At 36.7% G+C, this 16,889-nt stretch overlaps 1 protein-coding gene across 1 annotated transcript in view; it reads left to right on the top strand.

Annotated features, from left to right (window-relative positions):
• The window catches only part of LOC141437583 (kinesin-like protein KIF13A), a 78,901-nt gene that overhangs the window by 18,311 nt on the left and 43,701 nt on the right, over positions 1-16,889 (top strand). The window lies entirely within an intron of this gene.

Below are 16,889 nucleotides of genomic sequence, written 5' to 3'. Positions count from 1 at the left end.
TTTCTTACATAATTTACCAGATGGAGTGGAAAGTGTTGAATATTTAGGTGTATATATCTAGATTCATGGCGAGCGAATGAATCGCGCTGGTTTTGCGGTGTTAGATTTTGCGCGGGAGTGCCGGGTCGATGATCTATCCGGAAGAAACCTTGCCCCTCAGCTATAACTGCTTTTTTGTCGTATCTTACGACGAGAGATGGATTAGCTCGGCATTTGTTTTTTATTTGGCACTAAGTTAACCAATTATGTTACCAGTTTTGTTGATACTGTTTTGCGAATTGTTTGTGTCACATTTTGACTGTGCTTTCCTTAGAAGAAAAAAGGTGATAAATTAATAGATGGTTATTAAACATTTTCTAATAACTTTACCTTGCTTCTCCGCTAAGACCGTGCAACACAGTTTAAGTCTGTGTGGAGTTTGTAACAGTTTGGCTTGTGTGACATATTATTATACAAGGTGAGCTCTGCAACAGGATCAAAAAATTAAACCACAGCTTCCACACTTCATCTTGAGATAATTTAGTTGTACAACTTTTGAAAATAACTTGTATTATGAGTTTTATTATAGTTTAATTCGACAAGCAATGTATTGCAAAATCGGTTATTTTGTAACGTGACAGGCGATGTCATTTAGGCTATTGGATGCCGTACATTGAAAATACCATTTAATTTGTTTGGAATAAACATAATGACAAAATTACTTAATTTTTGAAAATTGCAGAACTAAAGTACTTAGTTCCATCCAATTGAGTAGCAGAAACTGTGTTTTAATTTTTGCTCCTGTTACAGGGCCCACCCGGTATATCTTTTGATGTGCGACACGAAGTGGGCAGATTTAGCATATTGTAACATATATGTGTCGCACAGTCGTAGACAAGCAAGATAAAATAATGTTATTCATTGATATGGATCTCCGCAAAGTAACGCAAGAGAATCAATTATTTAAAGTAACATATTTAGGTTCGAAATAAAACACTGCCATACCTATATGGTATTGTGAAAACACTATTCTGGTTTTTGATTTTAGAAATGTAACCCAAGTCGTGTTACTTAACTCAGGATGAAAACGCTTTATATGATTCTGTTATCTATGAACCGTGGTTGCCACCAGTAGGTGTACGATAATTCTATTGTCTCTTATCTTTAGAATGGTGGTCGATGGCGCGTGCCCAACTATCGGACACGCGACGCAAGTTGTACTGTCGTGTCGTATTGATTGACCCAAATGCCTTGCCGTACCCCCAAACGTATTTTTGTCGTTTTCTGAAAGACCTATCGTGTTTTGATTGTGAGGGGCGAACGGTAAACTTAATAGTTAGCACAGTCGTGGAAACAGAATGACGTACCAGGTTGGAACCTTTTCATTATTAATTTAGCTATGATTTATTTGACAGATGTATGGGATGTTAACGTGACATTAATAACACAAAGGTTACACCCGGCCCTGTTATGTTTTAGTTTTCTCCGACTGTAACCTACCCTATTATTGTTAATGGTTGTGTTGAGATTGTTACAGTCCCGACGGATTAAATACTGGCCAGTCATCACAACCATCGTACAAGCCATCTCACTAGGAGCACTTTTCGGAAGGAGCTCTCCGTTTCAGAGGGCGAGGGCAAGCTAATTAAACAACTATGTTATCGGCTCTCTGATCTTGACTCTCGTTGATCGACCTTTATTCTAGCTTGGTTGACGCACAACTCTGGCTATAGTACCTTAAAGTTGCGTTCAGCCAGAATTGTAGCTGTTTTCGCATGGGTCCAGTCCTGTGAGTCATTCATTATTTGATAAGCAACTTAATGCAATAGTGAATTTACGTACCTACCTGAACGCATCATAAATTCTTTCAATTCAATCAAATTTTTATATTTTAAAACCCTTACTTTCGAAACCGAGCTCTACTGCAAACGTTCCGATGCGTAACTATCTCAGTTCTGCGGATATTTATTTCCTACAACTTAATCCGATTCCGTAATATGTATATCCGTTTAGAAATAATAACATACGACTACTTTACTCATGAATTATTTATAGGTAGTTTATCAGGTTGTAGCATATTTGGTGCTACATGTATGTAATCTTCTTAATTTTGTATGTATACATACAGTTATGCGCCGCTCTACGGTTTCTTCGGGTCGAGGGGATACTGTCATGATTTCAAATGTAAGTTATCATTTAGAAAACCAATTGCTTATTACTAGGACAGGATCGAACCTATGAGTAAAAATAGAGAAGATATGAACGACTCTATCGGTTAGTTATGGGTAGACATTTTAACTTTTTTTTGGATAATTGATTGATTCATGCGTTACTTTGTGAAGGTCCATATCAATGAACTATAGTATTTTTACTTTGCTTCTCCGCTACAGCAAGCGTTAAGCGAGCATAACAACAGAACACTTAACGGACAACCAAGATAAAAATATTAGGTGGTAGTTAGTCGGTAGTAGTACTTCATTAACTTTTTGGTTCTTAAATCCTAAAAGACTCATCTAAATCTAAGATATAATTTGTAGGTTTGCAATGTGTCTGGAGCGTTGTTGCCAACGTAACGTACATACGCCTTGTGAATAATGTGCATTCCTAGTATTCTTACAATCAGTGTATGAATAGCCTCTTTCCCGTGAAGCCTAGCATTCCCGTTCCCATAACGCGTTTTTCCCCAGCTCAAGTGAAGTGGGAAGTCTTGCCGCTCGTGATTTCCCGAGGACCCCTAACAATCTCTTTGTGCACGACCTCATTTTGTGTTGAATGCCCGTTTTAATAGAGCCACCTAGTCACTGTCGGATGAGCGTTCGTGTTACATTGCATGCGATCCTCGCGAACGCTTTGAGTTATGGTTTGCTGCCAGATTCTTTGATAACTCTACGTTTGGAGATTTGGCCTGTTTGCGTTGGATTGGAATCTGACGTATTTTATCGGAAAAGTTCGATTTTAAGCAGCGTTTCCACCAGAGATGTGCGAGGATGTGTTGCGAGGGGTACCTATGTTTTTCATTAACCAATAGAAATGCTTCATTTACCTCGCCTCGCTCCGTTCAGCTGTTTCCACCAGAGATGTGCTGCAGAAGATGTGTAAATGAAGCGTTTCTATTGGTTAATGAAAAAACACATCCCTCGCACACAACACATTCTCGCACATTATTGATGGAAACGCTGCTTTATCGTGCTCTCTCAATAAGCTTCAGTACCTATCACATCTTATAGCCATTTTGATATAATTTAACACTTAATAAATCCATATCAATAGAAATGAAAGTCACTCATTTAATAAAATAATTGATTGACACTTCGGGTGTCGTCGTAGTATTTTTTCCGTTTGTTCCCCATGGAAATACAATATGCACTTTATCTGTACTAGTATAGAGTTAATTTTATTTATAAGAGTTGAAACTGCACTAGTTTATTTACAGCGTAAACTGTTAAAACTTGTAATTTTCTGTTTTAACAGGTTTGAAAACATAGAGCAAAAGCTGACAAATAAAGATGAAATACAAACAGAATGATTGACTCGTCCGTCAACCGGTTATTTGTTTTATAAAAGTGATAATGGCAAGTTTACAAATTGTTGAATTGTATAGCGGCATTTTTACTATCGTGTTTTTTTACCAGACTGGCAAAAATATTTCGTACCTACATTGCTGGTCTTCAGTACCAAAGAAATAATACGAAATAATATAGTGATGAGGTGGTTGGCCACTGTCAACAGACTATGACCACGGAATGTAACGGTTGTTTGAGTAAGTATAGTGTCTCCATACGTATTATTATAATGTAGGTACTTTATATGAGTTTGAGAACGTTAAGGAAACTATATTTTTATTTTAAACCGTACCAGTTAAGATATAATTCAAAAGTGTCTCATACAAAACTTTTGCGCTACATATTTCCACGTGAATATAACACCAAGTAACAGCTATGCAGTACACTACTTCATGCAACAAGGTAGGACAAATTTAAATTACGAGCACTTTAAGTTACGTAAGGGGTTGTTCTCTCGTCTAATTAATTATGCCAAGACGAGATAGTGAGGGCTACGTGAGCGCTTTGGGCGCACTTAAGCTATAAGCAGATGCGAAGTTGAGCTATAAACGTGGAATTACCGATTTTATTAAGTGTCTGATTACATTTCGCAGTGAAGCTAAAACGAAAGTGTTCAATTAAAAATTGTAATTGCGCTTACTTCACAGTTTTACTACGAGAAAGAGCGCCACAAGATAACGTTACTCGTCAAGGTATGGTTAATGAACATCGTATACCTAGCGCCTTTGATAGTAAGCCAGACGAGCAATGCTCAAAAGTCAGAAATGTAATATTCCCAAGTATATACATAACTGGCGAATAAATTACATTTTTGCACGCACAATTTGTAAAACAATTAGTGTTCGTTTTATTAGATCTCTTTAAATTGTTATACTTAGTTCAATCTGTAAAATGTTTTATTGCCAACAAAGCAATAAACTACACGCTATCTTAGATTTTCCCCGGTCTAGTAACGGCCTCGATAGGCAATAAATTAACCTTCAGCTTTACCTATTTTAACCGATTATTCTGAAACCGTTTTCGTTCACGTTCTGTTTACAAAATCTCCATTTGGCCCACGATAAATCGCTAAAGGTAAGCTCATTAATATTCCACTCCCCTTTAATCCCATCATGACGTATTTATGACTTATTTTTTGAATGATTGATAGGTCAATTGCCATGCTTCGTGAATTTGAATAAACGGGGAGCCGCTTTAATTTGTTGTCTTATACAACTGTTATTGCTTTCCTTAGTCAGGGACTTGAAATGTTGTTGTTAGGCCTACAACAATAGAGAAGGTAGTAATTTTTACTACACTGAAGATAATTTATTATGAAAGGGTCTTGAAAGCTAGGATGATAAACGGCATTAACATGGTTGGGTTGCTGAGCTGAAATAGGCCGAAAGAATGGCGTAATCTGTTTTGAAGTTCTTATGATGATGTTGCATTTTTTGTCAATGCAAGGTTTACGGTATGTTACAGTTGTAAAGAGGATACATGCTCGGACGCTTCGGACACGTTCTCAGACAAATCGAACGAACTTGCGGAAATCTAGAACGAATAGTACTTTCGTGAGCGACGATATCGTATCAGTAAAATGGCAAGCATTTTTCCAAAACCAGTCATCGATAGTGCCAAGATAAACTTAAACAGTATCTCAAATATATGTCTCAAACTGATGCTGTTTTTATAGTCGTTGTAGTAAATAGTTTACAAAATAATTCTAAGTACGTTTTCAAGCACTTAACACCAACCTTCTCACTCAACGGTGCACATTAAGTATACCATAAATCTGCCCTGAATAACTTACATTGACATTAGCTTGGTGTTTCTAATCCCTTCAGGCAGAGAAATAAACGTAATTGCATTTCAGAAGGGCCGGCCCAAGGGTTCTGTTTCGTGGATTTACGGATACCCGGGATAATACTGGCCTCTGAGCTGTGCTATGGCTGAAAGGGTTACATGGAATGACAGAAATAGCCATTTGTAATGGATGATTAAAAGTAAATTACGGTGTACAGACAGCGGGTTGTTAGGAGGGCGGGGCGTAAGAATAGAGCAGACAAAAATACATCCCTCTACGGAAACGAGGGACGAGGAATGTTCGCAAATGAATCTGTTAGTAAAAAATTGCATAGGTACGTCAAAGCAAAAATTTGCGTAGAATAGTCAAACTAGTAAGGTAGGTATAAATTACAAATCCGGCACCATGAAAAAGTTATATAACTACGGATTTTGTTCATTTAACCTCGTTCTTACCGAATTACATTTCGGAACAGTTTGTATCAATTTAGTATTAGTAACTACATAGTATTGGTCTCCATAAAACTAAACTTGAATTTTAGTAGTCCTTCGTCGCCAGCCGTTACAGGTCCGTAGGGTCGTGGAATTATTTATCAGGAGCCCCACAGGGTTGCTCCAAATTTGGGAATAGGTTTTTCAGTCCCTCGTGTCTTCACTATTTGCTTTTCATGAGCATAAGTTGAATGTACAGTCGAAGAAACAGAATCGCGTATCTATAATAATAATAATACGATATTTTCACTATGATTTCTTTGGCAGATGTATGGAATGTCAACGACATTAGTAGCACAAAAGTTCCACCCTGGTACGTGATTTAAGTTTATTTTGTTGTATCTACATCACCCATGAAGATAAGCATGAATATAGGCCAGTGCTGCTAATTAATCCGGAACCAAGCTAAAAGGACTATTTTCGAATTATGTTTACACTACCTCCGTTGACAAATTTAAATTAAGTGAACGCTGTTTATATGGAAGTGCTTTAAAGGGAAGTAAATGTTTCAAGTTGTTTCTTTATTACAATAACGGACCGGTATTAATGGCCATAAATCTATATTTAAAGTGTCACGGAGTTACTTTAATCCTTTTGAGCCACTCTTGCTTTGTGACAAGTGGTTTTACTCGCGTTGTTTCTACTCTTTAGGCGAAGGCGCAACCCTGACACATTACCTACATCCTTGTCTCATCAACCTGAGTGCTCCTGACGGTCAGATTCGTTTCGTCGAGTTTGTGACAGGCGCTATTTCGTCTGTAGGTACGTTGGTGTAGCATACGTAAAAAGTTTACAATCACAATGCTGGCAATAGCAACTTGGCTCGGTTTTAGGCTGGCTTTATAAAGCGATGCCAATGTTAAATGATGTTAGTTTGTTAGATACATGCTCGCGGCGTTTAGGCATTCCCGTAGGAGTAGATAAGCTTTGTGAGCAAATTTTGACTAAGTTTGTCGTTTGAACTGTTGATATCATATGTAGAAATGTCAAAGCTCTTGTTTTCATGAATTAGCTGTCGTTGGAGCTTAAATCGTCATCGATTACATATTATTTCTACTCTCTTCTACTTCAAAATGAACGTATATTTTTATTGTTAAACAAATAAAATACAGATTGTAACTTCGTGATACACACGTCAAGAGTTACAATCTGTGATTGCATCTACTTGGAAGTGTAGTCAGCTTTCCGGCTATCCGGGACGTAGACAGCATAGCAACAAATGCACCATCAAGAACAATGAATGGTCGAAGCGAACGTATAGAGTCAGCAAAAACTGGGTTTAGTTTTATATTATTTTATCAACACGTTGAAATATTTGGTGTATAGTGTATAGTGAACGAAGTGTTTATACTTTTGGAGGGTGTAGAGAAGAGATTTGACAGATTACAAGCTATTCCGAAAAAGTCCGATGAATTAAGACTAGTCTCGTGTGGTATAGAAACGTCAATCGAGAAAAAAAATTGTAGTAGCCCTGCAGTCTGCAGTGCGATGGGATGTTAAGCTATTAAAGCAACATTGTACCATCAATGTTGTATGTATCGACATGAAAGAACGACTATAAAATATTGAACAAATCAGCTCACAGGAATACCGTTATGGCTGCTTTTATCAATAAAGTCGTCAATAAAGCAAGTTTATTTTTATTATGTGAGGGTCAAGTGTAAACTTTGCAACTTTATTGCTTTTGCTATCTGTACGTATCGTGACTCGGCCGTTATGCCGAACCCAGACGTTGCGCAGACGGCCATCGACTCTTGCAGATTGCTCCATTCATACGATACAGTGTCATTTTAATCAGAAGCCTTGCATTTGAACCTCCTTGCAGTTGTGTTTTTCACTGCCATTTATTAATTGGAGACTCCAATGCGTTCTTGGTTTAGCTAAAGCTCTTATTTTTCATTACTAAGTACCAATGACCTGCTATGCGAGATAAATAAGAGGTAGGTAACAACGAAGGTAGTCTAGTAAGCTACTAATTAAAGTTTCAGCATCATAATGCTAACTTATTGCTGTTCTAAGATTTTCGTTTCTATCTTTGACTAGAATTAAAATAGGTACTACCTACTTCATCTAGATAACACAACTGAAAGTAATTTAGTTTGTGCTAGGGTAGTTAGTACTCTTAATTTATTAGAAAAACAGTTTTTTTTTTACAAATTAATCTGAAGTGTATATGTGATGTGGCCAAATGTGTTACAGCATGTCTACTCCAATACGATTTCGTATTATTTGATGTACGACGTGCCTATTGGTTGTACATACAAAGTAAAATAAATCACGCACAGTTAATGGCCTGTGTCCTGTGTAGTTACGAACAAAAAAGGAAACTTATTTTCGACGATCTATTTTCCATTGATAAAGAGAAGAAATATTAGTGTTGAATTGCTGTGTTACTGAATGAACTCGTGGATATTGTCTTAGTTCCCTTGCCCTGACTATTTTTAGTCAGCGTCAGCAGTGACCATGAAAATACGAAGGGGTCGAAACTTCCGGCCGTTAAAATATAATTTGAGAACAAAACTTATGAAAGAAAACTTAGCGCGTATATGTAGTGGATATTTCATGAAATGAATGCCATGATATAAATTAATTTGTAAACAAGTACTTTTAATTCTTGTACTCAAGATGATTTTTTACTTATTTTTAGTAGATTTGCCGTTATTATGTATGATGTATTTATTATTCTCCTCAGAGATGTCTTTAGGTTTACTATGAAAATCCGTTTTGTCGAACTAATATTTATTTTACGAGTATTAGTCATTTTACGTTATCAATATCAATGATAGCTGTATAGTGATGTCATAAAGTAGGTAGCAGTGGCGTGGCGTGGTAACAACCCTTTTTCCCACCAGAGGCCGTATTACCTAACGTATTTTCTGACGCTCGCGTTCGCAATCAAGTGACGGATTTCGCATAAAAAATCTGTCATTTGATTGCGATCGCGAGCGTCAGAAACGTTAGGCAATACGGCCACGGGTTCCCCGGATAGTTTTCGTGATGTCGTGATGACAAGTATGGCAAAGCTTGCGTATGCTAACACCAAGGAATTTATTTCGAAGACATACCTAACTCACGATTTTTCCATTCTCTAGGCTGCCCAACGAAAATGTTCACTTCACGCCACTGAATGTAGAAGACGTAATTTTTGACTGAAGGTTAAGCGAACTACTACTAGGTTCACTACTGTCATAGGGTTCTCATACTCGTATTAGTAGTAAAAAACCATTGGGTAGGTACTGTGCTCAATGCTTAAAGCCTTGGAAAAGACCCAATACTTATGCTTTACGCTATTGTTGGCTAATATAGCGTAATAATGGTAACCGTTCAGTCATAAAGCCGTTTCCACAATGCCGTTGTTCGCTGCTTAATTAAGTAGTGGATACACCATACTAGCCGAGCGGAGGCAATCCCTGATTACTTACTATAGCTGTGCATGTCGTATGCCGCGATATTGTTTACCGGTCTAATGCATGACCGTGTTATGATGTAGGTAACTGTTGTTGCATATTCTTAAGCCCAGACTTAAGTTCACAGTTCACAGTGACTTCAACTTATTGATATTCAAAAGTTACGAATATTGTTATACCTACATTTAGGTTATTAAGTATGTACTTTGACTGTTCGGAGTTACAATTTTTTTTTTCTGTTAGATACATACTCGTTGTTGTAATTGGTCTTAGTCGGACAATCATCGCTTTTTACTATGAGCAATCAAGTAATGAGTCAAACTAGATGATTCAGCTGGTATCGGATCGAATATTTTTTACATATGTTCCATAGTGTAAATCCCCAATACCCTGCATACCCTGGTGTTGCAGCTGTCTATGGGCGGTGGTGAACTCTTACCATCAGGAGATCCACTTGCTCGTTTGCCATCCAGTCGAATAAAAAAAAAAAATGTACTTAGTTTTGATAAAAATAATGTTTTATTCGTTAATAGGGGCATTCTCTAGTAAAAAAAAGCATAAACTTGTTATGTCAGATGATTGTAATTAATGGACATACAAAGGGGCATTGTAGGTATGTTAGTTATCTCTTGGGACAGGGTCAGTAGTCAGTACAGCAAATGTTTATTTGTCATTGTTTCTCTTTCACACCGATTTTCTTTGGTGACTTTTTTTTTATTTGATTTAAGGTGCGATTTGCTTTGTTAAATGTTAAAATACATAGGTACTTACATCGAGTCAGTATTAATTAACAATTTGGATGTTGCTATACATTTGGCGAGGTATCGATCTTTGTATTATAATTTTAATTAAAAATGATATTTAGAGAATTTATACTGTAATTCCTTTAAAGATCAGAGAAATAACATTAATAAATTAATAATGTCACAAAATTAAATCAAAAATAACAATATGAAATTAAATAAGTTCTCTGCTAGGGATCGTCAAAAACTTAAAAATAATAAGAAATAAAAAATATAAATAACCAAACAAATCTAACGACTAAGGGTCGCAACTAGTCGCAAGCGTCAAGGTGATTTCTATATACTTGAGAGTTGAAGGCAAAAAAAATTAGAATAATCAGTGATCTAAAATGAATTATATGATGCTCCATTCATAACACATCTCATCATTAAACACTTCTAATCTTTCTTTAAATAGTATTAAATATATATATTTTTACATAAACAATGTAATGTATTTATTTATTTATTCATTTAATTACAACCATGCATGTTATTATAATCTGATGTTACAAATAATATAAATATCTTCACGGACCCTTGGATCGGATGTTTTTTTTTCTCTCGACTGGATGGCAAATGAGCAAGTGCATTTCTTGATGGTAAGAGAGCACCACCGCCCATAAACATCTGTAACACCAGGGGTATTGCAGATGCGTTGCCAACCTAGAGTCCTAAGATGGAATACCTCAAGCCAATAATGAATCACTTAAAGTCAACAAAAATATAATTATATCTATATAAACATTATAAACAGTCAGATAGTATTTTATTTTATACACAAATTTATAGGCGACCTTGCTTGAGAAACCACAACTTGTTTTCTAAGAATTCTGATACTGAGTAGTAGGTTTTTTCTATAAGCATTTTTTTAATTTTATTGCCCTTTATACTTGTTATTTATGTATTGAATGTAAATATGTGCATTTATATATTTTATGTTTAGTTACAGATATATTAATGTTTTATATATGTATTATATATTGTTTATAGTTAGGTATTTGGGGTTTACATATGCATTTATATTTATTCAAATGTTTTGCTCTAGTTGTAGATCCTTGTTTTTTTTATTGTTGTTCTCTACCACTCAAAGGTTGACTGGCAGAGATCCCTTCAGAGATAAGTCCGCCTTTGTACTTAATACTTTGTGTTTTGCTGTACCGAACCTTTTTTACGGACAAGGAGTTTAATTTATTGGCCACCATGGAATCATTTCACAGTTAACGTCATAGTGACATCGCATTAATTATCAAGGGAAGTCGTTATGACTTTTCCTTTGAAAAGGTTCCATGGTGGCCCATGAATTAAATTCCTTGACTGTACTATAAAGAGTATAAACAAACAAACAAACAAACAAATGCATGCAATGTCATGATCATGAAACATTGTTTTTGTAAACATAAATTTAATGTAAAACACAGGGACCGTTCCTCTATCGCAGGATTTCATAAATAAAACAACTCTGAATTTCGTCCCCTCGCGCCATTTATCACTGCCACTCACGATCACTTACTACTGAAGGTGCGACAGGTTTATGTATACGGGTGGATGAATTTAGTACTGTACTAGCTGAAGGAAAGTATCTGCATAAAAAAAAAAGTAAGTAACTCAGTTTTTATAGTATTTTTTTCTTTATGGTATAGGGGGCAAACGAGCAGGCGGATCGCCTTTCGTGTTACCTTACCCAAAACACTCCCATTTATTTTCATTCTTTTGTCCATTGAAAAAGTATAGGCAAAGAGACTTCATGTGCTGTCCCACAGTTTTGTTGCGACATATAATAGATACGTGCACATAATTTATTCGAACATACCTCTAAATTTTACTCTTTTCTGAAAATCAGAAACTTTTATTTTTAAAAGACCTGAAATTGAAAATTTTATGTGCAAGGGTTTTACGGTGTGACAGTCCACACACAGAGCATCTTATCAATTTCACTAGGTAATAATTATATTTAGGATCTCTACTAGATTTAAATATTTTGTTTTGACGACTAATGCGCTGCGAAAAAAACACAAGTTGAAGACAAGAAGAAGTAAAATTAACACCTTAAGCGTTGATTCAAAATTATAAAATACAAATTTCTTCGTACAGACGTCGGGTCGGGTGCCTTTGAGTTAATTAATAAGTAATCACAAAATAGAAGATATCTTCTTAATATATAAAAATGAATACCTAGTTCCCTTGGTCACGGCATCACGCGTGAACGGCTGGACCGATTTCGCTAATTCTTTTTTTGCTGTGTATGCTATTGTCAGGAGAAAGTTCTTCTAAAAGATTTAGAAACAAAAACTATACCGGGGGCGAAGCCGCGGGCACCAGCTAGTATTTCATAAAACCCTTTGAGAGTTCAAAGAAACTGAAAACAAGCAACAGCAAGAGCGGGTTGATATGTTATTTCAGTTTTCTAAAATATTTGAATTTAATAAAACAATTTCGATGTGAAAAGTGATTATTTTATGAATTTATTCTGTGTCTAGACTAAGCTGCCAACCGTCTCGCCTTTGTACTGAACATTATGCCTAGATAACAGTTTTACACTAGACGTAGAAATATTCGTTATTTTAGTGCCAGAATTACGTATTTATTCAAATTAGTTTGTACTTTTTGCAATTGAAATGTCAGACGTGGATGCTAATGATAACCGGCGAATTTTGGGATATCTGAAAACTATGATAAATGATTTAAGGCATAAAGAAACAAAAAAGTACCTTGGATATGTAGCGTAGTAAACGATAACAATATCTATCGCATTTCGCAGCATGAAGCGTCCTTGAGAGTCGTACAATAGATAAACTTTGTCGGTCACCGTTAGTGAGCGAGGCGGAAGGTCGTGGTCGTGGTTAGTTATACAGAGAATTATACTGTTTATTTACGATACAAGTGGAGAATTGTGTCTGAGCTCTATTAATATATCTCTATCTCTATCAATTTTCGTAATCCTTTACTTACTTACGTTGCCACGCATCCAGTTATTCCATCTTCTCACAGTAAATATGCTTCGACAGGAGTCTAAACATTTATTTTGTTTATTTTAAATTTGTGTCCAGAAACATAATTGCTATAATTAATTAATTAGGTTAATTATTGTGTCTAGACCTTAATAAAACAAGACCCAAAAATGATCAATATCAATAACTGGCTTAATTGTCCCCAAATGGACAGCCATTCAAAAAAAAAACAACAATATCCTTACTAATATTATAAATGCAAAATTAACTTTGTTTATTTACGTCACACCAATTTTTCGCAGACGGAGTAGCGGCACAGATTATATACAAGTTACTACGTAACAGATACACCACTTGTATGGACGGTGGGCGATCCCACCGCTATCGATGCCTACCGCTCTTATCAGGGCGCGAGTGACGCAACGTCATGGAAATGTGCGCTAGGGTTGCCTCCGTTATGTAAACGCTAGCTTTTTCTCGCGCCTTCGGTCGTTTGCTATTTTAGGTATTCAGATGGCAAGGTGATTCAACAAAACAAACAACTGATTGAATTTGTATGTATGTAGGTTACATACTTTAATTGGGCTCACTTTAGTATATAGGTTAATCTGTCATCTCCCAGGATAACAGGATCGAAGGATTTTGGGCACAAATTTGTGCCTCTGGGATAGGACAGGTTAATAAGAAATAAGAATGATGTTCTGGATTAGCTAAATTTATTTAAAATCAGCATAGCTAAATCAACAAAAACATATAAAAATACTTTAATCAACCAGATATTGATAAAGGTCGCACCGCGCAATACTTACGTCCGACATTTTTTTTTTGCATTACACAGGACGCACGCGCTGCGTGCGAGAGTCGTTTGCGCTAGAAATGTTAATTGTAGGCACAGCCGTCCGTGCGCAGCGAGGCGTGGCAACCGACCAGCATTTGTGTCCTCTAGGAGACCCTTAGAGATCGGTATTTACCGCGCGGCCTTGAACGAGTGGAGATAGCCTGCTAGCGGGAAACAGCTAGTACTTAATAACATAAAAAATCATTGTCTCAGTGGATCACTGCAGCTTCTTTTAAAAACTATGAGATGTATCATGACATCATTACGGTACCGCATATTTCAATCAGCTGATATAATAGTCTACAAATTATCCTATACCCGGTTCATGCATCATCGGCGTTTAATTGATCACAGGAATTATTATTCGTGTATGTTGTTTCTAACGGTAAACTCAGAACATCAGTCAAAAACAAATACTAATTCACTGCCAAAAATGACGAATAGCAATTTAGCATTGTATCGATCGTTTAGCTTAAAGCTACTGTTTGCTAGTTCACGCACGAAAGCATACTACTATTGAGCAAATGCTACTTACTACTAGCATGTGTGTATAGGACATGCTACTATTTTGTTCAAAACTCACCGTTTAGCGATTTGCCTAGTGACGTTTAGGCAGATCATGAAATTCCTAGGCATATCATGAAGCGCCGCCATTTCATGATTTGGCCAGTTTAGGCAGATCATGAAATTCCTAGGCGTATCATGAAACGCCGCCATATCGGTTCTGGCACTTCGCCGGCCGCTGCCGCGGCACGCTCGCTTCGCTCGCTCGGCTCGTGCATCGTGATCACAATTAATACTAACCACTCCTCGCTTCGCTCGTCATACCTAAATTGTTCTATATAAATAAATAACAAATAGTGAATACTTTATTAATCAACAAAATACTAACCTCTAAAATACGGGCAGACGTGCATGGTTTTTTCACATTGTGCACAGAATCCGTTTGATTCACATAAAAAGAACGGAGCTGATGTTCAAAAGCTTCTTTTGCACTTCTATTTTGAATTCAATCACTATTTTCGGTTTAAAGATCATTTTGTTGCGACGCCGACATTTTTCACGCGCTAAACAAACACGGCCGGTCAGCTGCAGGGCTACTACGAAACTCGAAACTCGAAGTTCGTATCGTACCGCCCCTCTCGCTCTCGCATTAAATAGTATAAGTGTCAGAGGGACCGCACGACACGAACTTCGAGTTTCGAGTTTCGTAGTAGCCTTGCTGGTCACGCACGGCCGCCATTGCATACGCAGCGCCACCAGTGCCCAAAAAATAAACTATTTTACGATGTGCCCGGTATAGAGCTAGGAATATCGACGAATGCGTTGCTCTAATCGATCTGCCGTATTATTTCTCAGGCACATCGTGATATGCCTGGCCAACGTTTAGGCTTATCATGAAATGGCGGCGTTTCACGATATGCCTAGGAATTTCGTGATCTGGCGGATTTTACGATCGGCCGCCGACATATCGATCGTTTAGCTTAAAGCTACTGTTTGCTAGTTCACGCACGAAAGCATACTACTATTGAGCAAATGCTACTTACTACTAGCATGTGTGTATAGGACACGTGCTACTATTAAGTATGCTTTTTTAGTGGCATACTGGTACTTCAGGTACTAGCATACTAGTACCTAACGAGCATGTGTAAGGCGGACTTAAAGTTGCTTAGTTTTTTCCGTCTACAAATTCGAATAGTAGTATAGTATTTCGTATGTGTAGGGAGCGGGACACATGCGAAATACCTCGAATAGAATTGCTCCAAGCAAAATAAGAAAATAATTCCACATGAAAAGTGTTATTACGATGACATAATGTGAGATTGTAATCCACTTGCCGGCGCGAAATTATTTTGAATAACCTCATTGAGAAAATAAAAACGTTTGCGAGGTAAGAATATAATTTGTAGCTGATATTTTTATATAGGTATGAGAATTTCTGAGGCGTAATCGGTCATAAATATGGATGATATGAATATAAGAAATTCGGCTAGACTCGTAGCTATGAAGGCCGTGAAAATGAGGAACATGCCTTGACCTATTGGACAAGGACCTTGTTGAGAGCTGATAGCTCGCGAAGATGTGTAATGAAAAGGGACGCCATTTTGTGAATCTTTTGAATTCCGAAGTTCTTTTGTTGTTTTTGCAAAGAATGAAAGAATGAAATACTTAAAGCCTGGCGATAAATATATGACTACTCGCCATGTTGCGGAATTTCATTGGAACTAATTTCTTACACTGGCAATAATTTTAATGATTGTCAGTGTCACTGTGGCGGTTTCTTTGAACAATAGCAAAAATGCTCAAAGCGATTTGTAGTCAACAACGGATCTTTGTAAATCATGTTTATAATAAACTACTGAAAAAAAAAACGCTTGGGGAATGAAACTATTTCACTACAAAACCTTTCCAAATTAACATCAGAGCTAACAGGTAAACCTTGTAGACAAGTCAAGATGTCATTGTTCCGACTATACTGAACTATTGCCATATATAAGAACAATAGCGGCCTCTTGACAATAGTCATATATTTTTGGTTTACCTTTACAAGTTCTATTATAGTATTAACAGTCGATGTGATACAAATATAGTGAAGTAAGTAATACAGTAACAAAAATATGTGAATAAGATGCTTATAGACATTAATGTATGCATCTGTTATTTGTTCATTTGTTTCTGGTGCTTGTAACTAAGTATAATAATAAGTAGCAAAAAAATCAGTCGCTAATTGCTAAACCTAAATATCCACGAACCTCTTTTGTATGTCCAAATATATATACTGCTACAGATGTGTAGTCAATTATTTACGGATGACTGCCCCCAATCATCCGATCTTGTACCTGATCGCTTCCAGCTCCCATAAATATTTATCGGTTGTATAACTTCCAGTAACTATACTACGACAGGTTCACAGTCATCGAATAATAGACCCTATTGTGAATGGAACAAGCATCGGTGTTAAACACGGACTATACTACTTTTAATCACCTGTTCTTATTACGCCAGATGCTGTAACAGATACGGGTGACGGAATTTACTCTAACAGGGGAAATTGATCGAAAAACTTCGACTGGTTAAGACTGTCTGGAGAG

Source organism: Choristoneura fumiferana, chromosome 18, assembly GCF_025370935.1.
Source record: "Choristoneura fumiferana chromosome 18, NRCan_CFum_1, whole genome shotgun sequence".
NCBI classification, from domain to species: domain Eukaryota; kingdom Metazoa; phylum Arthropoda; class Insecta; order Lepidoptera; family Tortricidae; genus Choristoneura; species Choristoneura fumiferana.
Note: the sequence above shows the minus strand (reverse complement) of the source record. Positions and strands in the feature narration are given on the sequence as shown.